The sequence below is a fragment of the Phalangium opilio genome, unplaced genomic scaffold (genome assembly GCF_054372755.1).
Source record: "Phalangium opilio isolate 3A_F unplaced genomic scaffold, DU_Popi_V2 ptg000360l_1, whole genome shotgun sequence".
Lineage (NCBI taxonomy): Eukaryota > Metazoa > Arthropoda > Arachnida > Opiliones > Phalangiidae > Phalangium > Phalangium opilio.
This window is the reverse complement of record NW_028324230.1, coordinates 3,797,069-3,824,081: the sequence shown is the minus strand read 5'-3', so window position 1 is coordinate 3,824,081 and position 27,013 is coordinate 3,797,069. Positions and strand designations below refer to the sequence as shown.

The 27,013-nt window shown below is 35.7% G+C and overlaps 55 non-coding genes across 55 annotated transcripts; 2 read left to right on the top strand and 53 right to left on the bottom strand.

The window, feature by feature from the left end:
- Positions 1-3: 3 nt before the first annotated feature.
- Positions 4-76, bottom strand: TRNAT-CGU (transfer RNA threonine (anticodon CGU)). Its single transcript has one exon. It is a non-coding gene; the product is annotated as a tRNA-Thr (tRNA).
- A 372-nt stretch (positions 77-448) lies between these two features.
- TRNAT-UGU (transfer RNA threonine (anticodon UGU)) lies at positions 449-521 on the bottom strand. Its single transcript has one exon. It is a non-coding gene; the product is annotated as a tRNA-Thr (tRNA).
- A 372-nt stretch (positions 522-893) lies between these two features.
- On the bottom strand, positions 894-966 carry TRNAT-UGU (transfer RNA threonine (anticodon UGU)). Its single transcript has one exon. It is a non-coding gene; the product is annotated as a tRNA-Thr (tRNA).
- A 167-nt stretch (positions 967-1,133) lies between these two features.
- Positions 1,134-1,206, bottom strand: TRNAT-CGU (transfer RNA threonine (anticodon CGU)). Its single transcript has one exon. It is a non-coding gene; the product is annotated as a tRNA-Thr (tRNA).
- A 132-nt stretch (positions 1,207-1,338) lies between these two features.
- Positions 1,339-1,411, bottom strand: TRNAK-UUU (transfer RNA lysine (anticodon UUU)). Its single transcript has one exon. It is a non-coding gene; the product is annotated as a tRNA-Lys (tRNA).
- Positions 1,412-1,987: 576 nt separating this feature from the next.
- TRNAT-GGU (transfer RNA threonine (anticodon GGU)) lies at positions 1,988-2,060 on the bottom strand. The gene has a single exon. It is a non-coding gene; the product is annotated as a tRNA-Thr (tRNA).
- Positions 2,061-2,227: 167 nt separating this feature from the next.
- On the bottom strand, positions 2,228-2,300 carry TRNAT-CGU (transfer RNA threonine (anticodon CGU)). The gene has a single exon. It is a non-coding gene; the product is annotated as a tRNA-Thr (tRNA).
- A 167-nt stretch (positions 2,301-2,467) lies between these two features.
- Positions 2,468-2,540, bottom strand: TRNAT-CGU (transfer RNA threonine (anticodon CGU)). The gene has a single exon. It is a non-coding gene; the product is annotated as a tRNA-Thr (tRNA).
- A 132-nt stretch (positions 2,541-2,672) lies between these two features.
- TRNAT-UGU (transfer RNA threonine (anticodon UGU)) lies at positions 2,673-2,745 on the bottom strand. The gene has a single exon. It is a non-coding gene; the product is annotated as a tRNA-Thr (tRNA).
- Positions 2,746-2,912: 167 nt separating this feature from the next.
- TRNAT-CGU (transfer RNA threonine (anticodon CGU)) lies at positions 2,913-2,985 on the bottom strand. The gene has a single exon. It is a non-coding gene; the product is annotated as a tRNA-Thr (tRNA).
- A 131-nt stretch (positions 2,986-3,116) lies between these two features.
- Positions 3,117-3,189, bottom strand: TRNAT-GGU (transfer RNA threonine (anticodon GGU)). Its single transcript has one exon. It is a non-coding gene; the product is annotated as a tRNA-Thr (tRNA).
- A 167-nt stretch (positions 3,190-3,356) lies between these two features.
- TRNAT-CGU (transfer RNA threonine (anticodon CGU)) lies at positions 3,357-3,429 on the bottom strand. Its single transcript has one exon. It is a non-coding gene; the product is annotated as a tRNA-Thr (tRNA).
- A 372-nt stretch (positions 3,430-3,801) lies between these two features.
- Positions 3,802-3,874, bottom strand: TRNAT-UGU (transfer RNA threonine (anticodon UGU)). The gene has a single exon. It is a non-coding gene; the product is annotated as a tRNA-Thr (tRNA).
- A 167-nt stretch (positions 3,875-4,041) lies between these two features.
- TRNAT-CGU (transfer RNA threonine (anticodon CGU)) lies at positions 4,042-4,114 on the bottom strand. The gene has a single exon. It is a non-coding gene; the product is annotated as a tRNA-Thr (tRNA).
- Positions 4,115-4,246: 132 nt separating this feature from the next.
- On the bottom strand, positions 4,247-4,319 carry TRNAT-UGU (transfer RNA threonine (anticodon UGU)). Its single transcript has one exon. It is a non-coding gene; the product is annotated as a tRNA-Thr (tRNA).
- A 131-nt stretch (positions 4,320-4,450) lies between these two features.
- TRNAT-GGU (transfer RNA threonine (anticodon GGU)) lies at positions 4,451-4,523 on the bottom strand. The gene has a single exon. It is a non-coding gene; the product is annotated as a tRNA-Thr (tRNA).
- Positions 4,524-4,690: 167 nt separating this feature from the next.
- Positions 4,691-4,763, bottom strand: TRNAT-CGU (transfer RNA threonine (anticodon CGU)). The gene has a single exon. It is a non-coding gene; the product is annotated as a tRNA-Thr (tRNA).
- Positions 4,764-4,930: 167 nt separating this feature from the next.
- On the bottom strand, positions 4,931-5,003 carry TRNAT-CGU (transfer RNA threonine (anticodon CGU)). The gene has a single exon. It is a non-coding gene; the product is annotated as a tRNA-Thr (tRNA).
- Positions 5,004-5,135: 132 nt separating this feature from the next.
- Positions 5,136-5,208, bottom strand: TRNAT-UGU (transfer RNA threonine (anticodon UGU)). Its single transcript has one exon. It is a non-coding gene; the product is annotated as a tRNA-Thr (tRNA).
- A 167-nt stretch (positions 5,209-5,375) lies between these two features.
- On the bottom strand, positions 5,376-5,448 carry TRNAT-CGU (transfer RNA threonine (anticodon CGU)). The gene has a single exon. It is a non-coding gene; the product is annotated as a tRNA-Thr (tRNA).
- A 372-nt stretch (positions 5,449-5,820) lies between these two features.
- On the bottom strand, positions 5,821-5,893 carry TRNAT-CGU (transfer RNA threonine (anticodon CGU)). The gene has a single exon. It is a non-coding gene; the product is annotated as a tRNA-Thr (tRNA).
- Positions 5,894-6,060: 167 nt separating this feature from the next.
- TRNAT-CGU (transfer RNA threonine (anticodon CGU)) lies at positions 6,061-6,133 on the bottom strand. The gene has a single exon. It is a non-coding gene; the product is annotated as a tRNA-Thr (tRNA).
- A 372-nt stretch (positions 6,134-6,505) lies between these two features.
- On the bottom strand, positions 6,506-6,578 carry TRNAT-UGU (transfer RNA threonine (anticodon UGU)). Its single transcript has one exon. It is a non-coding gene; the product is annotated as a tRNA-Thr (tRNA).
- A 132-nt stretch (positions 6,579-6,710) lies between these two features.
- On the bottom strand, positions 6,711-6,783 carry TRNAT-UGU (transfer RNA threonine (anticodon UGU)). Its single transcript has one exon. It is a non-coding gene; the product is annotated as a tRNA-Thr (tRNA).
- A 131-nt stretch (positions 6,784-6,914) lies between these two features.
- Positions 6,915-6,987, bottom strand: TRNAS-UGA (transfer RNA serine (anticodon UGA)). The gene has a single exon. It is a non-coding gene; the product is annotated as a tRNA-Ser (tRNA).
- A 167-nt stretch (positions 6,988-7,154) lies between these two features.
- Positions 7,155-7,227, bottom strand: TRNAT-CGU (transfer RNA threonine (anticodon CGU)). Its single transcript has one exon. It is a non-coding gene; the product is annotated as a tRNA-Thr (tRNA).
- A 372-nt stretch (positions 7,228-7,599) lies between these two features.
- TRNAT-UGU (transfer RNA threonine (anticodon UGU)) lies at positions 7,600-7,672 on the bottom strand. The gene has a single exon. It is a non-coding gene; the product is annotated as a tRNA-Thr (tRNA).
- Positions 7,673-7,839: 167 nt separating this feature from the next.
- TRNAT-CGU (transfer RNA threonine (anticodon CGU)) lies at positions 7,840-7,912 on the bottom strand. The gene has a single exon. It is a non-coding gene; the product is annotated as a tRNA-Thr (tRNA).
- A 372-nt stretch (positions 7,913-8,284) lies between these two features.
- On the bottom strand, positions 8,285-8,357 carry TRNAT-UGU (transfer RNA threonine (anticodon UGU)). The gene has a single exon. It is a non-coding gene; the product is annotated as a tRNA-Thr (tRNA).
- A 132-nt stretch (positions 8,358-8,489) lies between these two features.
- TRNAT-UGU (transfer RNA threonine (anticodon UGU)) lies at positions 8,490-8,562 on the bottom strand. The gene has a single exon. It is a non-coding gene; the product is annotated as a tRNA-Thr (tRNA).
- A 372-nt stretch (positions 8,563-8,934) lies between these two features.
- On the bottom strand, positions 8,935-9,007 carry TRNAT-CGU (transfer RNA threonine (anticodon CGU)). The gene has a single exon. It is a non-coding gene; the product is annotated as a tRNA-Thr (tRNA).
- Positions 9,008-9,378: 371 nt separating this feature from the next.
- Positions 9,379-9,451, bottom strand: TRNAT-UGU (transfer RNA threonine (anticodon UGU)). The gene has a single exon. It is a non-coding gene; the product is annotated as a tRNA-Thr (tRNA).
- Positions 9,452-9,583: 132 nt separating this feature from the next.
- On the bottom strand, positions 9,584-9,656 carry TRNAT-UGU (transfer RNA threonine (anticodon UGU)). The gene has a single exon. It is a non-coding gene; the product is annotated as a tRNA-Thr (tRNA).
- A 132-nt stretch (positions 9,657-9,788) lies between these two features.
- TRNAT-UGU (transfer RNA threonine (anticodon UGU)) lies at positions 9,789-9,861 on the bottom strand. The gene has a single exon. It is a non-coding gene; the product is annotated as a tRNA-Thr (tRNA).
- Positions 9,862-10,028: 167 nt separating this feature from the next.
- On the bottom strand, positions 10,029-10,101 carry TRNAT-CGU (transfer RNA threonine (anticodon CGU)). The gene has a single exon. It is a non-coding gene; the product is annotated as a tRNA-Thr (tRNA).
- A 131-nt stretch (positions 10,102-10,232) lies between these two features.
- TRNAT-CGU (transfer RNA threonine (anticodon CGU)) lies at positions 10,233-10,305 on the bottom strand. Its single transcript has one exon. It is a non-coding gene; the product is annotated as a tRNA-Thr (tRNA).
- A 132-nt stretch (positions 10,306-10,437) lies between these two features.
- On the bottom strand, positions 10,438-10,510 carry TRNAT-UGU (transfer RNA threonine (anticodon UGU)). Its single transcript has one exon. It is a non-coding gene; the product is annotated as a tRNA-Thr (tRNA).
- A 131-nt stretch (positions 10,511-10,641) lies between these two features.
- Positions 10,642-10,714, bottom strand: TRNAT-GGU (transfer RNA threonine (anticodon GGU)). Its single transcript has one exon. It is a non-coding gene; the product is annotated as a tRNA-Thr (tRNA).
- A 167-nt stretch (positions 10,715-10,881) lies between these two features.
- Positions 10,882-10,954, bottom strand: TRNAT-CGU (transfer RNA threonine (anticodon CGU)). Its single transcript has one exon. It is a non-coding gene; the product is annotated as a tRNA-Thr (tRNA).
- A 167-nt stretch (positions 10,955-11,121) lies between these two features.
- TRNAT-CGU (transfer RNA threonine (anticodon CGU)) lies at positions 11,122-11,194 on the bottom strand. Its single transcript has one exon. It is a non-coding gene; the product is annotated as a tRNA-Thr (tRNA).
- A 132-nt stretch (positions 11,195-11,326) lies between these two features.
- Positions 11,327-11,399, bottom strand: TRNAT-UGU (transfer RNA threonine (anticodon UGU)). Its single transcript has one exon. It is a non-coding gene; the product is annotated as a tRNA-Thr (tRNA).
- A 167-nt stretch (positions 11,400-11,566) lies between these two features.
- On the bottom strand, positions 11,567-11,639 carry TRNAT-CGU (transfer RNA threonine (anticodon CGU)). The gene has a single exon. It is a non-coding gene; the product is annotated as a tRNA-Thr (tRNA).
- Positions 11,640-12,011: 372 nt separating this feature from the next.
- On the bottom strand, positions 12,012-12,084 carry TRNAT-CGU (transfer RNA threonine (anticodon CGU)). Its single transcript has one exon. It is a non-coding gene; the product is annotated as a tRNA-Thr (tRNA).
- A 167-nt stretch (positions 12,085-12,251) lies between these two features.
- Positions 12,252-12,324, bottom strand: TRNAT-CGU (transfer RNA threonine (anticodon CGU)). Its single transcript has one exon. It is a non-coding gene; the product is annotated as a tRNA-Thr (tRNA).
- Positions 12,325-12,696: 372 nt separating this feature from the next.
- Positions 12,697-12,769, bottom strand: TRNAT-UGU (transfer RNA threonine (anticodon UGU)). The gene has a single exon. It is a non-coding gene; the product is annotated as a tRNA-Thr (tRNA).
- A 132-nt stretch (positions 12,770-12,901) lies between these two features.
- On the bottom strand, positions 12,902-12,974 carry TRNAT-UGU (transfer RNA threonine (anticodon UGU)). Its single transcript has one exon. It is a non-coding gene; the product is annotated as a tRNA-Thr (tRNA).
- Positions 12,975-13,105: 131 nt separating this feature from the next.
- Positions 13,106-13,178, bottom strand: TRNAS-UGA (transfer RNA serine (anticodon UGA)). Its single transcript has one exon. It is a non-coding gene; the product is annotated as a tRNA-Ser (tRNA).
- Positions 13,179-13,550: 372 nt separating this feature from the next.
- TRNAT-UGU (transfer RNA threonine (anticodon UGU)) lies at positions 13,551-13,623 on the bottom strand. The gene has a single exon. It is a non-coding gene; the product is annotated as a tRNA-Thr (tRNA).
- Positions 13,624-13,755: 132 nt separating this feature from the next.
- Positions 13,756-13,828, bottom strand: TRNAT-UGU (transfer RNA threonine (anticodon UGU)). Its single transcript has one exon. It is a non-coding gene; the product is annotated as a tRNA-Thr (tRNA).
- Positions 13,829-13,959: 131 nt separating this feature from the next.
- TRNAS-UGA (transfer RNA serine (anticodon UGA)) lies at positions 13,960-14,032 on the bottom strand. Its single transcript has one exon. It is a non-coding gene; the product is annotated as a tRNA-Ser (tRNA).
- Positions 14,033-14,199: 167 nt separating this feature from the next.
- Positions 14,200-14,272, bottom strand: TRNAT-CGU (transfer RNA threonine (anticodon CGU)). Its single transcript has one exon. It is a non-coding gene; the product is annotated as a tRNA-Thr (tRNA).
- Positions 14,273-14,644: 372 nt separating this feature from the next.
- Positions 14,645-14,717, bottom strand: TRNAT-UGU (transfer RNA threonine (anticodon UGU)). Its single transcript has one exon. It is a non-coding gene; the product is annotated as a tRNA-Thr (tRNA).
- Positions 14,718-15,089: 372 nt separating this feature from the next.
- On the bottom strand, positions 15,090-15,162 carry TRNAT-UGU (transfer RNA threonine (anticodon UGU)). Its single transcript has one exon. It is a non-coding gene; the product is annotated as a tRNA-Thr (tRNA).
- Positions 15,163-23,023: 7,861 nt separating this feature from the next.
- TRNAT-UGU (transfer RNA threonine (anticodon UGU)) lies at positions 23,024-23,096 on the top strand. Its single transcript has one exon. It is a non-coding gene; the product is annotated as a tRNA-Thr (tRNA).
- Positions 23,097-23,229: 133 nt separating this feature from the next.
- Positions 23,230-23,302, top strand: TRNAT-AGU (transfer RNA threonine (anticodon AGU)). Its single transcript has one exon. It is a non-coding gene; the product is annotated as a tRNA-Thr (tRNA).
- Positions 23,303-27,013: the final 3,711 nt, after the last annotated feature.

The following is a 27,013-nucleotide window of genomic DNA, read 5'->3' as shown; positions in this document are numbered from 1 at the left end:
GCAAGGCTCCGACGACAATCGAACTCATGATCTCCTGTTTACGAGACAGGCGCTTTAACCACTAAGCCACGGAGCCCGTGCTTTGAAGCGATACTAATGCTGAATTTTTCAGTAAATTAACTCAATTAACTCGCCGCAACTTTTACCCTATTGTTTGCATATTTGCATATATAAATCAACTATTATTTTTAATTTTTTCAAAATTTGATAGCTACGAAATCTAGTTCATGTGACTTAACAGCAAGGCTCCGACGACAATTGAACTCATGATCTCCTGTTTACGAGACAGGCGCTTTAACCACTAAGCCACGGAGATTTTGCTCTGAAACGATATGAATTCTGAATATTCCAGTAATTTAACTAAATTAACTCATCGGAACTTCTACCCTATTGTTTCATTTTTCAAAAATTAATAGCTACGAAAAATAATTCAAGTAACATAACAGCAAGGCTCCGACGAGAATCGAACTCATGATCTCCTGTTTACAAGACAGGCGCTTTAACCACTAAGCCACGGAGCCCTTGCTTTGAAGCGATATTAATGCTGAATTTTTCAGTAAATTAACTCAATTAACTCGCCGCAACTTTTACCCTATTATTTGCATATATGCATATGTAAATCAACTATTATTTTTAATTTTTTCAAAATTTGATAGCTACGAAATCTAGTTCATGTAACTTAACAGCAAGGCTCCGACGACAATCGAACTCATGGTCTCCTGTTTACGAGACAGGCGCTTTAACCACAAAGCCACGGAGCTCTTGCTCTGAAACGATATGAATTCTGAATATTCCAGTAATTTAACTAAATTAACTCATCGGAACTTTAACCCTATTGTTTTATTTTTCAAAATTTAATAGCTACGAAAAATAATTCAAGTAACATAACAGCAAGGCTCCGACGAGAATCGAACTCATGATCTCCTGTTTACAAGACAGGCGCTTTAACCACTAAGCCACGGAGCCCGTGCTTTGAAGCGATATTAATGCTGAATTTTTCAGTAAATTAACTCAATTAACTCGTCGCAACTTTTACCCTATTGTTTGCATATATGCATATATAAATCAACTATTATTTTTAATTTTTTCAAAATTTGATAGCTACGAAATCTAGTTCATGTAACTTAACAGCAAGGCTCCGACGACAATCGAACTCATGATCTCCTGTTTACGAGACAGGCGCTTTAACCACTAAGCCACGGAGCTCTTGCTCTGAAACGATATGAATTCTGAATATTCGAGTAATTTAACTAAATTAACTCATCGGAACTTTTACCCTATTGTTTTATTTTTCAAAATTTAACAGCTACGAAAAAAAATTCAAGTAACATAACAGCAAGGCTCCGACGAGAATCGAACTCATGATCTCCTGTTTAAAAGACAGGCGCTTTAACCACTAAGCCACGGAGCCCGTGCTTTGAAGCGATATTAATGCTGAAATTTTCAGTAAATTAACTCAATTAACTCGTCGCAACTTTTACCCTATTGTTTGCATATTTGCATATATAAATCAACTATTATTTTTAATTTTTTCAAAATTTGATAGCTACGAAATCTAGTTCATGTGACTTAACAGCAAGGCTCCGACGACAATTGAACTCATGATCTCTTGTTTACGAGACAGGCGCTTTAACCACTAAGCCAGGGAGCTCTTGCTCTGAAACGATATGAATTCTGAATATTCCAGTAATTTAACTAAATTAACTCATTAGAACTTTTACCCTATTGTTTTATTTTTCAAAATTTAATAGCTACGAAAAATAATTCAAGTAACATAACAGCAAGGCTCCGACGAGAATCGAACTCATGATCTCCTGTTTAAAAGACAGGCGCTTTAACCACTAAGCCACGGAGCTCTTGCTCTGAAACGATATGAATTCTGAATATTCCAGTAATTTAACTAAATTAACTCATCGGAACTTTTACCCTATTGTTTTATTTTTCAAAATTTAATAGCTACGAAAAAAATTCAAGTAACATAACAGCAAGGCTCCGACGAGAATCGAACTCATGATCTCCTGTTTACCAGACAGGCGCTTTAACCACTAAGCCACGGAGCCCTTGCTTTGAAGCGATATTAATGCTGAATTTTTCAGTAAATTAACTCAATTAACTCGTCGCAACTTTTACCCTATTGTTTGCATATATGCATATATAAATCAACTATTATTTTTAATTTTTTCAAAATTTGATTGCTACGAGATCTAGTTCATGTAACTTAACAGCAAGGCTCCGACGACAATCGAACTCATGATCTCCTGTTTACGAGACAGGCGCTTTAACCACTAAGCCACGGAGCCCGTGCTTGGAAGCGATATTAATGCTGAATTTTTCAGTAAATTAACTCAATTTACTCGCCGCAACTTTTACCCTTTTGTTTGCATATATGCTTATATAAATCAACTATTATTTTTAATTTATTCAAAATTTGATAGCTATGAAATCTAGTTCATGTAACTTAACAGCAAGGCTCCGACGACAATCGAACTCATGATCTCCTGTTTACGAGACAGGCGCTTTAACCACTAAGCCACGGAGCTCTTGCTCTGAAACGATATGAATTCTGAATATTCCAGTAATTTAACTAAATTAACTCATCGCAACTTTTACCCTATTGTTTTATTTTTCAAAATTTAATAGCTACGAAAAATAATTCAAGGAACATAACAGCAAGGCTCCGACGAGAATCGAACTCATGATCTCCTGTTTACAAGACAGGCGCTTTAACCACTAAGCCACGTAGCCCGTGCTTTGAAGCGATATTAATGCTGAAATTTTCAGTAAATTAACTCAATTAACTCGTCGCAACTTTTACCCTATTGTTTGCATATTTGCATATATAAATCAACTATTATTTTTAATTTTTTCAAAATTTGATAGCTACGAAATCTAGTTCATGTGACTTAACAGCAAGGCTCCGACGACAATTGAACTCATGATCTCCTGTTTACGAGACAGGCGCTTTAACCACTAAGCCACGGAGCTCTTGCTCTGAAACGATATGAATTCTGAATATTCCAGTAATTTAACTAAATTAACTCATCGGAACTTTTACCCTATTGTTTTATTTTTCAAAATTTAATAGCTACGAAAAAAATTCAAGTAACATAACAGCAAGGCTCCGACGAGAATCGAACTCATGATCTCCTGTTTACCAGACAGGCGCTTTAACCACTAAGCCACGGAGCCCTTGCTTTGAAGCGATATTAATGCTGAATTTTTCAGTAAATTAACTCAATTAACTCGTCGCAACTTTTACCCTATTGTTTGCATATATGCATATATAAATCAACTATTATTTTTAATTTTTTCAAAATTTGATTGCTACGAGATCTAGTTCATGTAACTTAACAGCAAGGCTCCGACGACAATCGAACTCATGATCTCCTGTTTACGAGACAGGCGCTTTAACCACTAAGCCACGGAGCCCGTGCTTGGAAGCGATATTAATGCTGAATTTTTCAGTAAATTAACTCAATTTACTCGCCGCAACTTTTACCCTTTTGTTTGCATATATGCTTATATAAATCAACTATTATTTTTAATTTATTCAAAATTTGATAGCTATGAAATCTAGTTCATGTAACTTAACAGCAAGGCTCCGACGACAATCGAACTCATGATCTCCTGTTTACGAGACAGGCGCTTTAACCACTAAGCCAAGGAGCTCTTGCTCTGAAACGATATGAATTCTGAATATTCCAGTAATTTAACTAAATTAACTCTTCGCAACTTTTACCCTATTGTTTTATTTTTCAAAATTTAATAGCTACGAAAAATAATTCAAGGAACATAACAGCAAGGCTCCGACGAGAATCGAACTCATGATCTCCTGTTTACAAGACAGGCGCTTTAACCACTAAGCCACGGAGCCCGTGCTTTGAAGCGATATTAATGCTGAAATTTTCAGTAAATTAACTCAATTAACTCGTCGCAACTTTCACCCTATTGTTTGCATATTTGCATATATAAATCAACTATTATTTTTAATTTTTTCAAAATTTGATAGCTACGAAATCTAGTTCATGTGACTTAACAGCAAGGCTCCGACGACAATTGAACTCATGATCTCCTGTTTACGAGACAGGCGCTTTAACCACTAAGCCACGGAGCTCTTGCTCTGAAACGATATGAATTCTGAATATTCCAGTAATTTAACTAAATTAACTCATTAGAACTTTTACCCTATTGTTTTATTTTTCAAAATTTAATAGCTACGAAAAATAATTCAAGTAACATAACAGCAAGGCTCCGACGAGAATCGAACTCATGATCTCCTGTTTACAAGACAGGCGCTTTAACCACTAAGCCACGGAGCTCTTGCTCTGAAACGATATGAATTCTGAATATTCCAGTAATTTAACTAAATTAACTCATCGGAACTTTTACCCTATTGTTTTATTTTTCAAAATTTAATAGCTACGAAAAAAATTCAAGTAACATAACAGTAAGGCTCCGACGAGAATCGAACTCATGATCTCCTGTTTACCAGACAGGCGCTTTAACCACTAAGCCACGGAGCCCTTGCTTTGAAGCGATATTAATGCTGAATTTTTCAGTAAATTAACTCAATTAACTCGTCGCAACTTTTACCCTATTGTTTGCATATATGCATATATAAATCAACTATTATTTTTAATTTTTTCATAATTTGATTGCTACGAGATCTAGTTCATGTAACTTAACAGCAAGGCTCCGACGACAATCGAACTCATGATCTCCTGTTTACGAGACAGGCGCTTTAACCACTAAGCCACGGAGCCCGTGCTTGGAAGCGATATTAATGCTGAATTTTTCAGTAAATTAACTCAATTTACTCGCCGCAACTTTTACCCTTTTGTTTGCATATATGCTTATATAAATCAACTATTATTTTTAATTTATTCAAAATTTGATAGCTATGAAATCTAGTTCATGTAACTTAACAGCAAGGCTCCGACGACAATCGAACTCATGATCTCCTGTTTACGAGACAGGCGCTTTAACCACTAAGCCACGGAGCTCTTGCTCTGAAACGATATGAATTCTGAATATTCCAGTAATTTAACTAAATTAACTCATCGCAACTTTTACCCTATTGTTTTATTTTTCAAAATTTAATAGCTACGAAAAATAATTCAAGGAACATAACAGCAAGGCTCCGACGAGAATCGAACTCATGATCTCCTGTTTACAAGACAGGCGCTTTAACCACTAAGCCACGGAGCCCGTGCTTTGAAGCGATATTAATGCTGAATTTTTCAGTAAATTAACTCAATTAACTCTCCGCAACTTTTACCCTATTGTTTGCATATTTGCATATATAAATCAACTATTATTTTTAATTTTTTCAAAATTTGATAGGTACGAGATCTAGTTCATGTAACTTAACAGCAAGGCTCCGACGACAATCGAACTCATGATCTCCTGTTTACGAGACAGGCGCTTTAACCACTAAGCCACGGAGCCCGTGCTTTGAAGCGATATTAATGCTGAATTTTTCAGTAAATTAACTCAATTAACTCTCCGCAACTGTTACCCTATTGTTTGCATATTTGCATATATAAATCAACTATTATTTTTAATTTTTTCAAAATTTGATAGGTACGAAATCTAGTTCATGTGACTTAACAGCAAGGCTCCGACGACAATTGAACTCATGATCTCCTGTTTACGAGACAGGCGCTTTAACCACTAAGCCACGGAGATCTTGCTCTGAAACGATATGAATTCTGAATAATCCAGTAATTTAACTAAATTAACTCATCGGAACTTTTACCCTATTGTTTTATTTTTCAAAATTTAATAGCTACGAAAAATAATTCAAGTAACATAACAGCAAGGCTCCGACGAGAATCGAACTCATGGTCTCCAGTTTACGAGACAGGCGCTTTAACCACTAAGCCACGGAGCCCGTGCTTTGAAGCGATATTAATGCTGAATTTTTCAGTAAATTAGCTCAATTAACTCGTCGCAACTTTTACCCTATTGTTTGCATATTTGCATATATAAATCAACTATTATTTTTAATTTTTTCAAAATTTGATAGCTACGAGATCTAGTTCACGTAACTTAACAGCAAGGCCCCGACGACAATCGAACTCATGATCTCCTGTTTACGAGACAGGCGCTTTAACCACTAAGCCACGGAGCCCGTGCTTTGAAGCGATATTAATGCTGAATTTTTCAGTAAATTAACTCAATTAACTCGTCGCAACTTTTACCCTATTGTTTGCATATTTGCATATATAAATCAACAATTATTTTTAATTTTTTTAAAATTTGATAGCTTCGAAATCTAGTTCATGTGACTTAACAGCAAGGCTCCGACGACAATTGAACTCATGATCTCCTGTTTACGAGACAGGCGCTTTAACCACTAAGCCACGGAGATCTTGCTCTGAAACGATATGAATTCTGAATATTCCAGTAATTTAACTAAATTAACTCATCGGAACTTTTACCCTATTGTTTTATTTTTCAAAATTTAATAGCTACGAAAAATAATTCAAGTAACTTAACAGCAAGGCTCCGACGAGAATCGAACTCAAGATCTCCTGTTTACAAGACAGGCGCTTTAACCACTAAGCCACGGAGCTCTTGCTCTGAAAAGATATGAAGTCTGAATATTCCAGTAATTTAACTAAATTAACTCATCGGTACTTTTACCCTATTGTTTAATTTTTCAAAATTTAATAGCTACGAAAAATAATTCAAGTAACATAACAGCAAGGCTCCGACGAGAATCGAACTCATGATCTCCTGTTTACAAGACAGGCGCTTTAACCACTAAGCCACGGAACTCTTGCTCTGAAACGATATGAATTCTGAATATTCTAGTAAATTAACTAAATTAACTCATCGGAACTTTTACCCTATTGTTTTATTTTTAAAAATTTAATAGCTACGAAAAAAATTCAAGTAACATAACAGCAAGGCTCCGACGAGAATCGAACTCATGATCTCCTGTTTTCAAGACAGGCGCTTTAACCACTAAGCCACGGAGCCCGTGCTTTGAAGCGATATTAATGCTGAATTTTTCAGTAAATTAACTCAATTAACTCGTCGCAACTTTTACCCTATTGTTTGCATATATGCATATATAAATCAACTATTATTTTTAATTTTTTCAAAATTTGATAGCTACGAGATCTAGTTCATGTAACTTAACAGCAAGGCTCCGACGACAATCGAACTCATGATCTCCTGTTTACGAGACAGGCGCTTTAACCACTTAGCCACGGAGCCCGTGCTTTGAAGCGATATTAATGCTGAATTTTTCAGTAAATTAACTCAATTAACTCGTCGCAACTTTTACCCTATTGTTTTCATATTTGCATATATAAATCAACAATTATTTTTAATTTTTTCAAAATTTGATAGCTACGAAATCTAGTTCATGTGACTTAACAGCAAGGCTCCGACGACAATTGAACTCATGATCTCCTGTTTACGAGACAGGCGCTTTAACCACTAAGCCACGGAGATCTTGCTCTGAAACGATATGAATTCTGAATATTCCAGTAATTTAACTAAATTAACTCATCGGAACTTTTACCCTATTGTTTTATTTTTCAAAATTTAATAGCTACGAAAAATAATTCAAGTAACTTAACAGCAAGGCTCCGACGAGAATCGAACTCAAGATCTCCTGTTTACAAGACAGGCGCTTTAACCACTAAGCCACGGAGCTCTTGCTCTGAAACGATATGAATTCTGAATATTCCAGTAATTTAACTAAATTAACTCATCGGAACTTTTACCCTATTGTTTGCATATATGCATATATAAATCAACTATTATTTTTAATTTTTTCAAAATTTGATAGCTACGAGATCTAGTTCATGTAACTTAACAGCAAGGCTCCGACGACAATCGAACTCATGATCTCCTGTTTACGAGACAGGCGCTTTAACCACTTAGCCACGGAGCCCGTGCTTTGAAGCGATATTAATGCTGAATTTTTCAGTAAATTAACTCAATTAACTCGTCGCAACTTTTACCCTATTATTTTCATATTTGCATATATAAATCAACAATTATTTTTAATTTTTTCAAAATTTGATAGCTACGAAATCTAGTTCATGTGACTTAACAGCAAGGCTCCGACGACAATTGAACTCATGATCTCCTGTTTACGAGACAGGCGCTTTAACCACTAAGCCACGGAGATCTTGCTCTGAAACGATATGAATTCTGAATATTCCAGTAATTTAACTAAATTAACTCATCGGAACTTTTACCCTATTGTTTTATTTTTCAAAATTTAATAGCTACGAAAAATAATTCAAGTAACATATCAGCAAGGCTCCTACGAGAATCGAACTCATGATCTCCTGTTTACAAGACAGGCGCTTTAACCACTAAGCCACGGAGCTCTTGCTCTGAAACGATATGAATTGTGAATGTTCCAGTAATTTAAGTAAATTAACTCATCGGAACTTTTACCCTATTGTTTTATTTTTAAAAATTTAATAGCTACGAAAAAAAATTCAAGTAACATAACAGCAAGGCTCCGATGAGAATCGAACTCATGATCTCCTGTTTACAAGACAGGCGCTTTAACCACTAAGCCACGGATCCCTTGCTTTGAAGCGATATTAATGCTGAATTTTTCAGTAAATTAACTCAATTAACTCGACGGAACTTTTACCCTATTGTTTGCATATATGCATATATAAATCAACTATTATTTTTAATTTTTTCAAAATTTGATAGCTACGAGATCTAGTTCATGTAACTTAACAGCAAGGCTCCGACGACAATCGAACTCATGATCTCCTGTTTACGAGACAGGCGCTTTAACCACTAAGCCACGGAGATCTTGCTCTTAAACGATATGAATTCTGAATATTCCAGTAATTTAACTAAATTAACTCATCGGAAGTTTTACCCTATTGTTTTATTTTTCAAAATTTAATATCTACGAAAAATAATTCAAGTAACATAACAGCAAGGCTCCGACGAGAATCGAACTCATGATCTCCTGTTTACGAGACAGGCGCTTTAACCACTAAGCCACGGAGCCCTTGCTTTGAAGCAATATTAATGCTGAATTTTTCAGTAAATTAACTCAATTAACTCGTCGCAACTTTTACCCTATTGTTTGCATATATGCATATATAAATCAACTATTATTTTTAATTTTTTCAAAATTTGATAGCTACGAAATCTAGTTCATGTAACTTAACAGCAAGGCTCCGACGACAATCGAACTCATGGTGTCCTGTTTACGAGACAGGCGCTTTAACCACAAAGCCACGGGGCTCTTGCTCTGAAACGATATGAATTCTGAATATTCCAGTAATTTAACTAAATTAACTCATCGGAACTTTTACCCTATTGTTTTATTTTTCAAAATTTAATAGCTACAAAAATAGTTCAAGTAACATAACAGCAAGGCTCCGACGAGAATCGAACTCATGATCTCCTGTTTACAAGACAGGCGCTTTAACCACTAAGCCACGGAGCTCTTGCTCTGAAACGATATGAATTCTGAATATTCCAGTAATTTAACTAAATTAACTCATCGGAACTTATACCCTATTGTTTTATTTTTCAAAATTTAATAGCTACGAAAAAAAATTCAAGTAACATAACAGCAAGGCTCCGACGAGAATCGAACTCATGATCTCCTGTTCACAAGACAGGCGCTTTAACTACTAAGCCACGGAGCTCCTGCTCTGAAACGATATGAATTCTGAATATTCCAGTAATTTAACTAAATTAACTCATCGGAACTTTTACCCTATTGTTTTATTTTTCAAAATTTAATAGCTACGAAAAATAATTCAAGTAACATAACAGCAAGGCTTCGACGAGAATCGAACTCATGATCTCCTGTTTACAAGACAGGCGCTTTAACCACTAAGCCACGGAGCCCGTGCTTTGAAGCGATATTAATGCTGAATTTTTCAGTAAATTAACTCAATTAACTCGTCGCAACTTTTACCCTATTGTTTGCATATATGCATATATAAATCAACTATTATTTTTAATTTTTTCAAAATTTGATAGCTACGAAATCTAGTTCATGTAACTTAACAGCAAGGCTCCGACGACAATCGAACTCATGATCTCCTGTTTACGAGACAGGCGCTTTAACCACTAAGCCACGGAGCTCTTGCTCTGAAACGATATGAATTCTGAATATTCCAGTAATTTAACTAAATTAACTCATCGGAACTTTTACCCTATTGTTTTATTTTTCAAAATTTAATAGCTACGAAAAAAATTCAAGTAACATAACAGCAAGGCTCCGACGAGAATCGAACTCATGATCTCCTGTTTACGAGACAGGCGCTTTAACCACTAAGCCACGGAGCTCTTGCTCTGAAACGATATGAATTCTGAATATTCCAGTAATTTAACTAAATTAACTCATTAGAACTTTTACCCTATTGTTTTATTTTTCAAAATTTAATAGCTACGAAAAATAATTCAAGTAACATAACAGCAAGGCTCCGACGAGAATCGAACTCATGATCTCCTGTTTACAAGACAGGCGCTTTAACCACTAAGCCACGGAGCTCTTGCTCTGAAACGATATGAATTCTGAATATTCCAGTAATTTAACTAAATTAACTCATCGGAACTTTTACCCTATTGTTTTATTTTTCAAAATTTAATAGCTACGAAAAAAATTCAAGTAACATAACAGCAAGGCTCCGACGAGAATCGAACTCATGATCTCCTGTTTACCAGACAGGCGCTTTAACCACTAAGCCACGGAGCCCTTGCTTTGAAGCGATATTAATGCTGAATTTTTCAGTAAATTAACTCAATTAACTCGTCGCAACTTTTACCCTATTGTTTGCATATATGCATATATAAATCAACTATTATTTTTAATTTTTTCAAAATTTGATTGCTACGAGATCTAGTTCATGTAACTTAACAGCAAGGCTCCGACGACAATCGAACTCATGATCTCCTGTTTACGAGACAGGCGCTTTAACCACTAAGCCACGGAGCCCGTGCTTGGAAGCGATATTAATGCTGAATTTTTCAGTAAATTAACTCAATTTACTCGCCGCAACTTTTACCCTTTTGTTTGCATATATGCTTATATAAATCAACTATTATTTTTAATTTATTCAAAATTTGATAGCTATGAAATCTAGTTCATGTAACTTAACAGCAAGGCTCCGACGACAATCGAACTCATGATCTCCTGTTTACGAGACAGGCGCTTTAACCACTAAGCCACGGAGCTCTTGCTCTGAAACGATATGAATTCTGAATATTCCAGTAATTTAACTAAATTAACTCATCGCAACTTTTACCCTATTGTTTTATTTTTCAAAATTTAATAGCTACGAAAAATAATTCAAGGAACATAACAGCAAGGCTCCGACGAGAATCGAACTCATGATCTCCTGTTTACAAGACAGGCGCTTTAACCACTAAGCCACGGAGCCCGTGCTTTAAAGCGATATTAATGCTGAATTTTTCAGTAAATTAACTCAATTAACTCTCCGCAACTTTTACCCTATTGTTTGCATATTTGCATATATAAATCAACTATTATTTTTAATTTTTTCAAAATTTGATAGGTACGAGATCTAGTTCATGTAACTTAACAGCAAGGCTCCGACGACAATCGAACTCATGATCTCCTGTTTACGAGACAGGCGCTTTAACCACTAAGCCACGGAGCCCGTGCTTTGAAGCGATATTAATGCTGAATTTTTCAGTAAATTAACTCAATTAACTCTCCGCAACTTTTACCCTATTGTTTGCATATTTGCATATATAAATCAACTATTATTTTTAATTTTTTCAAAATTTGATAGGTACGAAATCTAGTTCATGTGACTTAACAGCAAGGCTCCGACGACAATTGAACTCATGATCTCCTGTTTACGAGACAGGCGCTTTAACCACTAAGCCACGGAGATCTTGCTCTGAAACGATATGAATTCTGAATAATCCAGTAATTTAACTAAATTAACTCATCGGAACTTTTACCCTATTGTTTTATTTTTCAAAATTTAATAGCTACGAAAAATAATTCAAGTAACATAACAGCAAGGCTCCGACGAGAATCGAACTCATGGTCTCCAGTTTACGAGACAGGCGCTTTAACCACTAAGCCACGGAGCCCGTGCTTTGAAGCGATATTAATGCTGAATTTTTCAGTAAATTAGCTCAATTAACTCGTCGCAACTTTTACCCTATTGTTTGCATATTTGCATATATAAATCAACTATTATTTTTAATTTTTTCAAAATTTGATAGCTACGAGATCTAGTTCACGTAACTTAACAGCAAGGCCCCGACGACAATCGAACTCATGATCTCCTGTTTACGAGACAGGCGCTTTAACCACTAAGCCACGGAGCCCGTGCTTTGAAGCGATATTAATGCTGAATTTTTCAGTAAATTAACTCAATTAACTCGTCGCAACTTTTACCCTATTGTTTGCATATTTGCATATATAAATCAACAATTATTTTTAATTTTTTTAAAATTTGATAGCTTCGAAATCTAGTTCATGTGACTTAACAGCAAGGCTCCGACGACAATTGAACTCATGATCTCCTGTTTACGAGACAGGCGCTTTAACCACTAAGCCACGGAGATCTTGCTCTGAAACGATATGAATTCTGAATATTCCAGTAATTTAACTAAATTAACTCATCGGAACTTTTACCCTATTGTTTTATTTTTCAAAATTTAATAGCTACGAAAAATAATTCAAGTAACTTAACAGCAAGGCTCCGACGAGAATCGAACTCAAGATCTCCTGTTTACAAGACAGGCGCTTTAACCACTAAGCCACGGAGCTCTTGCTCTGAAAAGATATGAAGTCTGAATATTCCAGTAATTTAACTAAATTAACTCATCGGTACTTTTACCCTATTGTTTAATTTTTCAAAATTTAATAGCTACGAAAAATAATTCAAGTAACATAACAGCAAGGCTCCGACGAGAATCGAACTCATGATCTCCTGTTTACAAGACAGGCGCTTTAACCACTAAGCCACGGAACTCTTGCTCTGAAACGATATGAATTCTGAATATTCTAGTAAATTAACTAAATTAACTCATCGGAACTTTTACCCTATTGTTTTATTTTTAAAAATTTAATAGCTACGAAAAAAATTCAAGTAACATAACAGCAAGGCTCCGACGAGAATCGAACTCATGATCTCCTGTTTTCAAGACAGGCGCTTTAACCACTAAGCCACGGAGCCCGTGCTTTGAAGCGATATTAATGCTGAATTTTTCAGTAAATTAACTCAATTAACTCGTCGCAACTTTTACCCTATTGTTTGCATATATGCATATATAAATCAACTATTATTTTTAATTTTTTCAAAATTTGATAGCTACGAGATCTAGTTCATGTAACTTAACAGCAAGGCTCCGACGACAATTGAACTCATGATCTCCTGTTTACGAGACAGGCGCTTTAACCACTAAGCCACGGAGATCTTGCTCTGAAACGATATGAATTCTGAATATTCCAGTAATTTAACTAAATTAACTCATCGGAACTTTTACCCTATTGTTTTATTTTTCAAAATTTAATAGCTACGAAAAATAATTCAAGTAACTTAACAGCAAGGCTCCGACGAGAATCGAACTCAAGATCTCCTGTTTACAAGACAGGCGCTTTAACCACTAAGCCACGGAGCTCTTGCTCTGAAAAGATATGAAGTCTGAATATTCCAGTAATTTAACTAAATTAACTCATCGGTACTTTTACCCTATTGTTTAATTTTTCAAAATTTAATAGCTACGAAAAATAATTCAAGTAACATAACAGCAAGGCTCCGACGAGAATCGAACTCATGATCTCCTGTTTACAAGACAGGCGCTTTAACCACTAAGCCACGGAACTCTTGCTCTGAAACGATATGAATTCTGAATATTCTAGTAAATTAACTAAATTAACTCATCGGAACTTTTACCCTATTGTTTTATTTTTAAAAATTTAATAGCTACGAAAAAAATTCAAGTAACATAACAGCAAGGCTCCGACGAGAATCGAACTCATGATCTCCTGTTTTCAAGACAGGCGCTTTAACCACTAAGCCACGGAGCCCGTGCTTTGAAGCGATATTAATGCTGAATTTTTCAGTAAATTAACTCAATTAACTCGTCGCAACTTTTACCCTATTGTTTGCATATATGCATATATAAATCAACTATTATTTTTAATTTTTTCAAAATTTGATAGCTACGAGATCTAGTTCATGTAACTTAACAGCAAGGCTCCGACGACAATCGAACTCATGATCTCCTGTTTACGAGACAGGCGCTTTAACCACTTAGCCACGGAGCCCGTGCTTTGAAGCGATATTAATGCTGAATTTTTCAGTAAATTAACTCAATTAACTCGTCGCAACTTTTACCCTATTGTTTTCATATTTGCATATATAAATCAACAATTATTTTTAATTTTTTCAAAATTTGATAGCTACGAAATCTAGTTCATGTGACTTAACAGCAAGGCTCCGACGACAATTGAACTCATGATCTCCTGTTTACGAGACAGGCGCTTTAACCACTAAGCCACGGAGATCTTGCTCTGAAACGATATGAATTCTGAATATTCCAGTAATTTAACTAAATTAACTCATCGGAACTTTTACCCTATTGTTTTATTTTTCAAAATTTAATAGCTACGAAAAATAATTCAAGTAACTTAACAGCAAGGCTCCGACGAGAATCGAACTCAAGATCTCCTGTTTACAAGACAGGCGCTTTAACCACTAAGCCACGGAGCTCTTGCTCTGAAACGATATGAATTCTGAATATTCCAGTAATTTAACTAAATTAACTCATCGGAACTTTTACCCTATTGTTTGCATATATGCATATATAAATCAACTATTATTTTTAATTTTTTCAAAATTTGATAGCTACGAAATCTAGTTCATTTAACTTAACAGCAAGGCTCCGACGACAATCGAACTCATGGTGTCCTGTTTACGAGACAGGCGCTTTAACCACAAAGCCACGGAGCTCTTGCTCTGAAACGATATGAATTCTGAATATTCCAGTAATTTAACTAAATTAACTCATCGGAACTTTTACCCTATTGTTTTATTTTTCAAAATTTAATAGCTACGAAAAATAATTCAAGTAACATAACAGCAAGGCTCCGACGAGAATCGAACTCATGATCTCCTGTTTACAAGACAGGCACTTTAACCACTAAGCCACGGAGCCCGTGCTTTGAAGCGATATTAATGCTGAATTTTTCAGTAAATTAACTCAATTAACTCGTCGCAACTTTTACCCTATTGTTTGCATATTTGCATATATATATAAAAAGTTGCCAATGTCTACAAAGAAATCTGTCAAATCGATGAACGAAATGTTATAAGTGAGTAAAATGGTTTATGCTTACCCATGAGCCCAAATTTTTAAACTAATGATTTATGAACTGGTGGTGATTTTCATTGACATTGTATTTTTCAGAAAAAACTATGGAATTGTTGTTTAACGATGAACACCTGAAAACTCTGTTCTTCCAGTGTATTAATTCAATAAAGGAAGTACAAGAATAACTTTTTCAACTAGAAATATTGGAAGAATTCAAGCTAGTTCATTTAAGAAAAATGGGGCATGCCCTGATAAAAGATTTTATAAATGCCAAGATGGATAAAAAGAATAGAAAAGATGATCAACGTGGCATAGGAGGCCAACTTTTAAGAGACCAACTTTATCAGATGTCATCGACTTCAGGGAAGGGCAAGAAAAAAAACAGAGAGTACCAAGAATTGTAACCTCAAGAAAAATATAAATGAATCAAAGCGTAAGAAACCCTCACCCTCTCAAAATCAAGAGACTAAAGAATCTCCTATGAAAAAAGCTGGGAGAAAGGTGCGAATGAGCAAGAAATCCAATAAAGAGAGTCGAAGCAAAGAATCTCCGACGAAGAAAACTGTGGGAAAAAAGCAAATTAGCAAGAATCAAGTGCAAGATCAAGAGAGTCATAGCAAAGAATCTCCGACTAGGAAAACTGTGGGGAAAAAGCAAACTAGCAATAATCAATTTCAAAATCATAGTAAAGTATCGACTACAACGAAAACAGAGAGTAAGGTATCCAGGTTCAAGAAAACCTCTCAAAATCGGGAACTTGAAGATGTAAAAATTCACGACACAACACAGATCTCATCCCGAGGGAGAATTTGGAAAAACAATTTTAAAAATGAATATGTATATTAATCAAGTTCACCCTAAGTCAAAGGAAAAGGTGATATTTCAGCCAAATACAAATGCGAAAAAATCCATGCCGTCTTTTTAAAATAATATTTTCAGTCAAGGAAAATTGACATTTCTGTGATCTTTGTATAGTAATATTTTAAATCAGGGAAAAGTGATATTTTTTGTGATCTTTGTAAAATAGTACTTGAAGTCAGGGAAAAGTGATATTTTTTGTTATTTTCGTAAAATAGTATTTGAAGTCAGGGAAAAGTGCTATTTTTTTGATCTTTGTAAATAATAATAAGCCAAAAAAAGTGATCTTAATTGGATATTTAATTACGTAATAAATTTACAATTCGTAGGGAAATAAAATCAAAATCAATGTTGAAAATAAAAATATTCGACAGTAGTTAAAATAATTTTTATGAAAATTTGATCATGACCTATGATTAAAGGAAATATACCTCAAACTAGAAAACAAGTAGTCGTCTTTGTTAGCATATGATTGTTCAAATAGCGATATACTGAGTCCAAAATTGTTTAGTATCGCTAATTGGTGAAATCTAAAATGGATGAAACATTCATTTCTACGCCTCGATACGCACTTTCCCCACTTTTGGAGGTATCTGTATATTTTTTAGGGCTTCTCATGTCGGAACTTATTAGTAGTGATCTTCTAGCTGGTTTAAAATTAGAGCTTGTAAGCTTGCCAGCGGTAACAAAACGCATCTGACTAAAAAATGTTTCGACAACACTGCCATTAATTTTTACCGGGTACACGTAAAATGTAGGATTCCTTTCGTGGTATTCATTTATGAAACCCTTAAAACCAAATACCATAACCCGCAGAAGGTCCCACGTTTGCCATGCTAGAAATGATTTCCCTTCGGCGCCTGATAACGGTTTCCCACTAGCAATTGTTTCATTTGCCCAATTTTCGAAGTACGAAAATCCTTTCAAAATATTTTGAACAGGTTCACTTTCCACTGAGTAGACCTTCTTATGTGAAAGGAAGCCCACTTCAAATAGATTATGACATGCATGGAGATAGTCATAACATGCCATGACTTCCTTGTAATCCTTAGGGAGGATGTCTATCCCTGTATTCTTTTGGGGAATATTACTAGCATTCTCAACTTCGTCACTTGCATGAGTAGGCAATGATACACTACTAGGGGGGGCATAATTGTACAATTCGCTTAGAAAGGGTAGTTGCTGTAAAATTTTGGCTGGGGTGACATTCAATTTAGTCCAACTATCCCTCTCGATGTAGGAGTGACGCAGCCCTTTCACTTGACAAAGCTCAAGATTTGATTTTCTCTCGTCCTCCCTCAATTCAACCTCTTCAATTTGCTTCCAACCGAAGGATACGCCACCTCTTTCAAACGCTCGTGTCCCATATTCTTTGGAGTGGCTGAGGCCATTTATTAATTTTTTTAGTTGGTGACTGGGACAAATAATCCAATAAACCCAACGATCTGGCACGGAAGGGTTGCGAAATCTTGGGAAAACTTGAAAATTTTGCGTTCCATCTTCACCAGTAATGTAAGAGTATTGTCCTGTTATGCCATGCGTTGATTTTATCATAGTTAAATTAGAACTGGCGCCATCACAAACTATGGCTGATATCAAAAATCCGGTGGATTGGAAGGCAAACATGCATTTCTGAGTTATTGCTGTTAATTGATCATGGGTGAATGGGACATTGTTAGAAAAATAAGGCCCGATAACATCATACTTTCCTCCAGCGCACCGCCAGACATACTGAAGTACGTATTGTGCAGCTAAACAGTTATTTACAGATTTGGGATTGTAAAAATTATGAAGAGATGGCAGCTCATTCGGATCCATGGCTAATCCAATAAATTTGTTGTTACTTGAGTTCCAGACCATTTTTCCAATGACTTTGACCTCATCTAACACTAATACACCATCTTGAGGTGGTCTTTCACTTTCCGGATAGCTTGAAAAGCATTTTTTAAACTTACTGCTTTCTCTCATTAGATATTCAATGTCAATACCAGCATCACATTTTATATTGCGAACTTTTTTTTCTATTGTTCTAACGCTTGGCAAATTAAATATACTGAGTGACTTAAAGGCTCTGTATGAAGCTGGTGATCGTGAATACAGTGTTAAAGCTAAGCGGTACGTGAGAGGGCTCCATCTATTTCCAGTGCTGTCTTCATAATTTCTTTGTTGATCTTTTAAAAATACTGAGAGTTTGTTCTCTTCACTGTCATTTTCCCACGATTTCGAAAATGCCTTCCCTAGAATCGGATTCCGCCTTTTAACCTCTGATAAAATCTTTTTCAACTTTTCTTTATGATTCACATTAATTTCATTCATTGCTTGAGATAACTCCAAACTCTGCTCGGCATTGAGAATCACTGCGTTTTCTTTCAGTTCCTTTTCCATTTTCGCTATTCTTTTATTCAGCCGATAACGTTGGTTACGTAAATTCTTAACTATAATTTTCCTGCTTATCGGTGTCAAATCTTGTATGGGAAATTTGGCAGTTGTGGATGTGGAATGTAGGTTTTTCTTCGTAGGAATCCTAAAGAGAACAGGGCAATTTTTGGATTGTCTTCTTTCACAAGGATGGTGTATAGTATCTAAGACTCGTGGTTTCGCAAATGGAAATTCCTAGGAATGGTAATAAATTAGTACTCATTTGAATGAAATAAATGTGGGAGTGTCTGATTGTACTCACAGTTTTAATTCCAGAACAAAACACGTTGTTTTCTCCAAGGTAATTTAGTGCACGGAAAACAGTTTCTGCATTTATTTTGCATGTTTCTGAATTCCAGAGAGTCTCTTGAATAACAGGTTTAAATACCAGGATAATTGAGGCAATCCCATCCGAAGAGAACTTGATTTTGACAGGGATTTCATGTAAATCACCAATGTTTGTAAGCATATGCCTCCTCAAAATCTCCAGACACGATATTGACCCATCGGCCTTGTGCTGATAAATGCAACACAGACCTTAACAGATATAATGCCCAAATATTAACAGAAATAATGCCCAAAAATTAATGTTGTTTATATTAATTCATTATATTCATAAATTACAATCAAAATATTACAACTTACCAGACTGATCTTTAACAAGTTCATAAACTTGACGAATTGGCTCATTGTCAATCACAGCCGGGTTAGTTGGTCTTAAATATTCAGACTGAATGTCAGTCTCACTCACACACGACAAATCCGAATTTTTTCTTTTATTTTTAACATCTTCAGAATAACGTTTAGCACCAATTATTCCGATTTGATATGCGGTTGTCTCACATTTTAATTCTTTAACGCTAGAAAGGCCGGCATGGGATTTACAATAGAGTAGTGTCGGTAGGGAGGGGAGTAGACTGTGTATCCCTCCCTCTAGGCGCGCTTTTGTAAGAGGGGATACTGTACGCGCCTGGTAGGGGGGATGACACTAAGAGATAGAATAATGTCAGTTCTACGTATGCAAACGTCATACCCTTCTATCTCTTAGCTAAGTGTCATCCCCCCTACCAGGCGCGTACAGTATCCCCTCTTACAAAAGCGCGCCTAGAGGGAGGGATACACAGTCTACTCCCCCCTCTACCGACACTGATCTATGGTATGACGTTTGCATAGTAGAACTGACATTACTCTATGATCTCCATCATCATTTGATAAGTTGCCAAGGCGTAAGTTTTCAGTAGCGACTGATTGGTTTTTAACTTCAATTTTGGTTTCTACAGCTTTCCCTTTCCCTTTAAAAGAAGTCTGACTCTTCTTGTCACTTTTCTCTTTATATGTTAAGTCACACTGGGTAGAATTATCCATTGTCAGGCTAATTTACAGAACCAAAACTTACGAAACACGTTTTGCCCCGCGCATTTTGAAAGAGCAGACAGCTCTAGTTTAGTGTAAAGGTTTGTCGCAAGTGGGAACAGAATTGAATTTAGCACTACTTTCGCCCTCTCCCAAGAGCTCTTTCTGATTGGCTATCTATATCGCGAGAGTGTTTTCGTTGGTTTTTGGACGCCTTGCACTGGTCAAAGCTACAAAGAGCCACTCCTGCTATTTTCTCCTGATTTTATTTGGTCCATCAAAAAGTCATTTGTTTCTTCTTGATGTAAGGAATCTGTCTCCCAAGCTTTCCTCAGTGCCATTCCAAGTAATTCATTCTTCGATGTCGCTTCAGAAAAAATATTTTCCAACTCCTCCTGACCTTTATGTTTGATTTCTGAAACTAGTTTGGTCATCTCCTTGTTATGTTTACCTTGTAGCTGGAGCCTTGTGTCACTTAAGAGTTTTTCTAATTCTTTGATTTTCTGGTTTTGTTTGTATGTTCGAAGGCGGTTTCTCTAAATCGTTTGGTGCGTGATCTTGGCGTTAGGTTAGTAATGGTACACCTTGATCCAGCATATCTTCTTTTCAGTTTTCGTTCCAGGGTTAAATAACCTCTCAACTTCTTTTGGTTCTTAAGATACCACTCTAAAGCTCTACAGTGACCACATTCATATATTCTTTGCTCAAGTTTTGCGTTTGGAACATTAGCTGGCGGAACAAACCAAACTGGGCAGTTCATGGACTGAAACCTTTCAAATGGGTAGTCAAATGACACCAATGTTTTAGTGTCTCTCTTTTCACATTCATCCTAAACACAAAAGTAATCATGGTTCATAAAATAATGCCAGAAATTGTTGTGAAAACCCCAGGGTGACCACAGCCACGTCTTTAAAATATGGGAATATAAGGAATTTACAAACGATTTAAAATTAAATCTAATACTATGTTATTTTAAGAAAAACGTAAATATCGGGACATTGGATATACATAGTTTACAGGCATGAACGATTTCTACCATTAACACAAGGAGACCAAGCGACTTAGAATGTAAAATCGTCCGCTATTTTACACTCTAAGTTGCCTGGTCTCCTTGTGCAAATAGTATGAATCCTCCTTGCGTGTAAACTATGTATTGAAATATTACAAATATAGGGAAATAGCATCCCACTTGTTAAATACAGAAAGAGTGGTCACCCTAAAACCCTGACCCCACATTTTTTACCTTGGGTATCCCAGGGTAGAATACATGCTTTGAGCTAAGTTTACTCAAAGCACCCTTTACAACGTTCCAATTAATGCAATCGGTGGTGGTTGGATTGTTATCACTTGGAAGGATGAAGTTCGTCTCTTCTGGCTTTTTAAATAAAGATAAATGGGACAGCATCCCATTAGAAGATAACAGAAGACGAATTGGTGTGTCGGCATAATGAACAGATGGTGAAACAGACAATAGGGAATTCTTTGGTGTAGCCTCTAGCTGTTCACAAATTCCACGAACATTCTTCAAATATCTCAGCTCAATGTTACCTGACAGACGATGAATAAAATATGATTATACAAATTACAATACTTAAAAACTTGTACAAGCAGGAAGAAATCATATTTACTTAAGTTTTGGTTTAAAATGTAGCCTTCAACTTCCGAAAGTAGAATAGGAACATCTTCTGTTGTTCTATTATCAATCAACTTTGGTAGTTCGATTGTTATTGTTTCTTTATCCCAGGGTAGAATACATGCTTTGAGCTAAGTTTACTCAAAGCACCCTTTACAACGTTCCAATTAATGCAATCGGTGGTGGTTGGATTGTTATCACTTGGAAGGATGAAGTTCGTCTCTTCTGGCTTTTTAAATAAAGATAAATGGGACAGCATCCCATTAGAAGATAACAGAAGACGAATTGGTGTGTCGGCATAATGAACAGATGGTGAAACAGACAATAGGGAATTCTTTGGTGTAGCCTCTAGCTGTTCACAAATTCCACGAACATTCTTCAAATATCTCAGCTCAATGTTACCTGACAGACGATGAATAAAATATGATTATACAAATTACAATACTTAAAAACTTGTACAAGCAGGAAGAAATCATATTTACTTAAGTTTTGGTTTAAAATGTAGCCTTCAACTTCCGAAAGTAGAATAGGAACATCTTCTGTTGTTCTATTATCAATCAACTTTGGTAGTTCGATTGTTATTGTTTCTTTATCCACAAAGTCCAACTTCCTTTTTTTTAGTTGAACAGTTGTTATGCTTTCCCTTTGCAACAACAAATGCGTTTAGGTCATTCCAAGCAGAAGAGGATATTACTGTCCCAATTATTTCAGTTTGAGTTTGTTTATACTGTGAAGGCTTGGCTTTACACTCGATTTGATCGTTTAAGTAAAAGTTACACTGGGTTGACTGACTTTTTGGTGTAATATTATCGCTAGAAGAGCTGCAAACCTTTTTCCGCGGCATTTTTAATTTAACTTCGGCGTTATAACGTTTTAAATAAAGTTTAACAGCGTTCAAACACGAAAATAACACTAGAGAAAATAGAACAGAGCACGGAGGTTGCGACTCTTCCTTGAGATACGCCGCCCTATGCCAAATTCTCCCGTTTGGTGGCGTACGACCGTAATTTTCGGGAAGAATGGCATCATCAACTATAAATCTCATTGGCTGATACAATTTTAAACACGTCTCGCGCGCTTGAGCGTCTCGAAAAGCATGTCAAGCTAATGCAAAGGCAGGAAAATATGGCTGTCCGACACTTTCCCCTATTTATTTTTGGTTAAATTACTGGAATATTCAGAATTCATATCGCTTCAAAGCATGGGCTCCGTGGCTAAGTGGTTAAAGCGCCTGTCTAGTAAACAGGAGATCATTACTTCGATTCTCGTCGGAGCCTTGCTGTTATGTTACTTGAACTAGAATTCGTAGCTATTAAATTTTGAAAAATTAAAAATATTAGTTGATTTATATATGCATATATGCAAACAATAGGGTAAAAGTTGCGACGAGTTAATTGAGTTAATTTACTGAAATATTCAGCATTAATATCGCTTCAAAGCAAGGGCTCCGTGGCTTAGTGGTTAAAGCGCCTGTCTTGTAGACCGGAGATCATGAGTTCGATTCTCGTCGGAGCCGCGCTGTTATGTTACTTGAACTGTTTTTCGTAGCTATTAAAATTGAAAAATTAAAATAATTAGGGTAAAAGTTCCGATGAGTTAATTTAGTTAAATTACTGGAATATTCAGAATTCATATCGCTTCAAAGCAAGGGCTCCGTGGCTTAGTGGTTAAAGCGCCTGTCTAGTAAACAGGATATCATGAGTTCGATTCTCGTCGGAGCCGCGCTGTTACGTTACTTGATCTAGATTTCGTAGATATTAAATTTTGAACAAGTTGGGAAAGCCAAAATATTACCTCTCCGAGTGGAGATAACTATCACTACCCCTTAAACAACCTAAATATATGCATCTATCGCTTTTTTTAATTCTTTGCAAGTGCAGGATTTCAATTTTAAAATAGTCAATTGTTGAAGCCTTTTCAATATCTCTCAATTGCTGTGGAAACTCTACTCTCTCGCTATACCTCAACCGTATTCTTAGTCTACCAGTATGATTTGTAACATTTGTCCATATCAAAGCTGAATCATACCTCGCCACACAAAAAGCAAATGTCCCCAAAACATGGAAGCCACAACCCAATCACACATAAGCTAGGCTCCCACTTAACCAAAATAATTATTAAACAGTTAAATACTCACAAAGATTGGCAAAATCAATCTCCTTCAGTAATACGTAGCGCTTAAATATATTATTTTCCGAACAAAATTAATCGAGCAAATTTAACGTTTAACTTCTGCCTTTGAAATTCTATCATCAAAGAGTGATTCAACTGTTTAAAAAAAGGTTTTTTTCGCAAATAGGGCGCTATCATATCAACCGCAATTCCGTCATATTTAAAAAATATACATTGCCAACACTTTTTTAGACACAATAGTGGAAGTTTTAGCCTCATTTAAAACATGTAAAACATTATCTCATCTACAAATAGCTTACACATGTCTTTTTTACCAATACCTAGCCGTTTGGATTTTTCTAAAGCAATCTTAGCACCAAAATATTTTTTATACAAAATAAATGTTCTATATTCTTCATTTTTGAAAATATATTTTTAAGCGTTTATAATGATTACTCTCTACACCTACACTAATCTTACACAAACAAGGAGTATAAATCCACTAGTGGAAGCGGTGTTGTTATTGAAAATATATATTTTTAAGCGTTTACCATGATTACGCTCTACAGCTACACTAATCTTACACAAACAAGGAGTACTATAAACCCACTACTGGAAGCGGTATTTTTATTCAAACGTAAAACAATTTCGCTTAAGTTTATCATCTCTAGGCATCGTTAAAATGTCTCTATCACTCCTAGGTAACTGTATGCACAGGATTTTACGACATTGTAACTCAAATTCATCTGATTATGTTTTAACAAGGTTAAATCTAACTGGGAGTAAGATGAAAGGAGTAGAAGCTTATCTGTCTTAGGAAATATGAAATTTTATCTTAACAGTTTGTTAAATCATAAGTTTATAACGAAAAATCGCGGAAGGGGAAAACGAGCAGACAACAGCGATTTTTGGGGGTAGAAGGTTAAGAGCGCCAAAGTTGAACTTCCTCTCGAAACGCAATGAGAAAGTGGATAAAATAATGCCATCAGCTAATTAACTGCGTCGATATATTTAACGACTTGACCCATGACATGCGCTTAACACTGGCTTTTATGAATCCTATTTAATGTTGGATGCTAGGAAACTTGGTAGACGTAACAGTCTGTACTAGTACCCAAGCATCCTTCAATAAACGCCTGGCAACATTGTGGTACGCATGGTACAACTAAAAACTAGGATGTGTATTTATCTTTCGACTCACTCCAAGCCTTTAAGTCCTCATTACAGAAGATTTGAAACACTATCGTAATTCCTAGTGTCTCATATCTCTACGTTCCTGTCCATTATGAACAGTGCTGAGAGAATGATACATCAGAAAGAGCCATTCAAATCGAATTGCCGAAAATATTATCCATATTTTCGTTTCATATAACAGAGAAAACAAATTATTATGGTTCTGAGAGGAGCTTCCCATTTTGGATGTTGTTCTCAAAAATATATCACAATGCACGGGCCTTGTTGGATATAGGAGGCAATGAAGGAAATATATCACAATGCGTGGGCCTTGATAGATACAGGAGGCAATGTAGGAAATATAACGCAATGCACGGGCCTAAATAGATATAAGAGACAATGTAGGAAATATAACGCAATGCACGGGCCTTGATAGATATAGGAGGCAATGATTTAACGACTTCGGTACTTGGGTTTATCTTTAATATTTAAATAAATATAATTATTTTTACCTCTCCGTGTGACGTAGTCCAGGAGAGGTTCTGTAACGGCCGTGTCTGTCTGTGTGTGTGTGTGTGTGTCTGTCTGTGTGTCTGTCTGTCCGTTGTTACACCCACGTGACCGCGTTCGCAGTTTGCGTATCGGAGCAAACGTGTTCCCAATTTCCGGACCGCATTGACAGTTCACAGAAATTTGGAAAATTGTATTTCTCTCCTTTGGCTAGTCTATACTTGAGTTCTCACACCACCATGTTTGGTCTTCGTCCATCCCATAAGAACACCGGTCTGGTACTTTTCTGGCTTCCACCACCACCATCTTCTATTCTTTGTCAATCCCACATTGACACCAGTCTGCACTTACACTGGCTTCTAACACCACCATCCACAAAGTCTATTCCACATAGACACCAATCTATATCATTGGCTTCTACTCCATTATCATCGTTTGGTTTTAGGATATACGCGGCGATCAGCTAGGGTTACGAGAAACGTCTAGCCTCCCTAAGGTGGGATCTCCACCAAAGGTTTTCGCAATTGCGCTTTTTCCTTACTATTATAATGGAATCGAATCGTATATATACCCCAAATTTGAAAAAAGCGGGCAAGAGGGGTACCCTTCACTTTAAACGTCAATATTAGCAAAGTTTGAGATGATAATAGGTATAACTTTATTTTAAACGATTTAACTATTATTAATGTTAATTATTGAAGATTAAAATAATTAAAAATAATTATATTTATTTAAATATTAAAGATAAATCTCTCGTGCAAAGAGAGAGATTATCATTGCCTCCTATATCTACCAAGGCCCGTGCATGCGATATATTTCCTTCGTTGCCTCCTATATCTATCAAGGCCTGTGCATTGTGATATATTTCATTCATTGCCTCCTATATCTATTAAGGCCCGTGCATTGCGATATATTTTTCAAAACAACAACAAAAATGGGAAGCTCCTCTCAGAAACATAATAATTTCTTTTCTCTGTATATGAAATGAAAATATGGATAATATTGCTCTCCTTCTTTAATGGTATGAATCCTTGCCTGTCTATTAATATTTTACGTAAGAGAAATACGTATTTAGCGAAGCCTAGAGAGGATAAACATAAGCGAGATTGTTTCGGAAAAAAAATACTGCTTCCACTAATGGGTTTATACTCCTTGTTACTGTTGTATAGAGTAATCTTGATAAAAGCTTAAAAAATTACGAGAGGACAGATCTTTTTTATCCTTTTGTTTTATTCTTAATAAGAATATAAAACATTTATTTTGTATCAAAAAATATTTTTTGGTGCTGAGATTGCTTTAGAAAAATCCAAACGGTTAGGCATTGGTAAAAAAGACATGTGTAAGCTATTTGCAGAGATGATAATTGTTTCACATGTTTTAAATAAAACTGAAGCTTCCATTATTGTGTTTATGCTCCTTGTTTGTTTCTCTGAAAACCATCTAGGTGTAGATAACAGTTAGACCAAAAATTTCAAAAAAACCTAGTTGAAAATAGACCTTTTAAATTTGCGGGAGCCATTCTTGAGAATTTTTCTTTGCTTGTAGGTTGTCAATTTATCTACCAGTAAATATTTGTGTTTGGAAGTTGGATATTAAGTCAAATTAAGTGGTTGTAAAGAGCCAGCAGGTTTTTGCCGC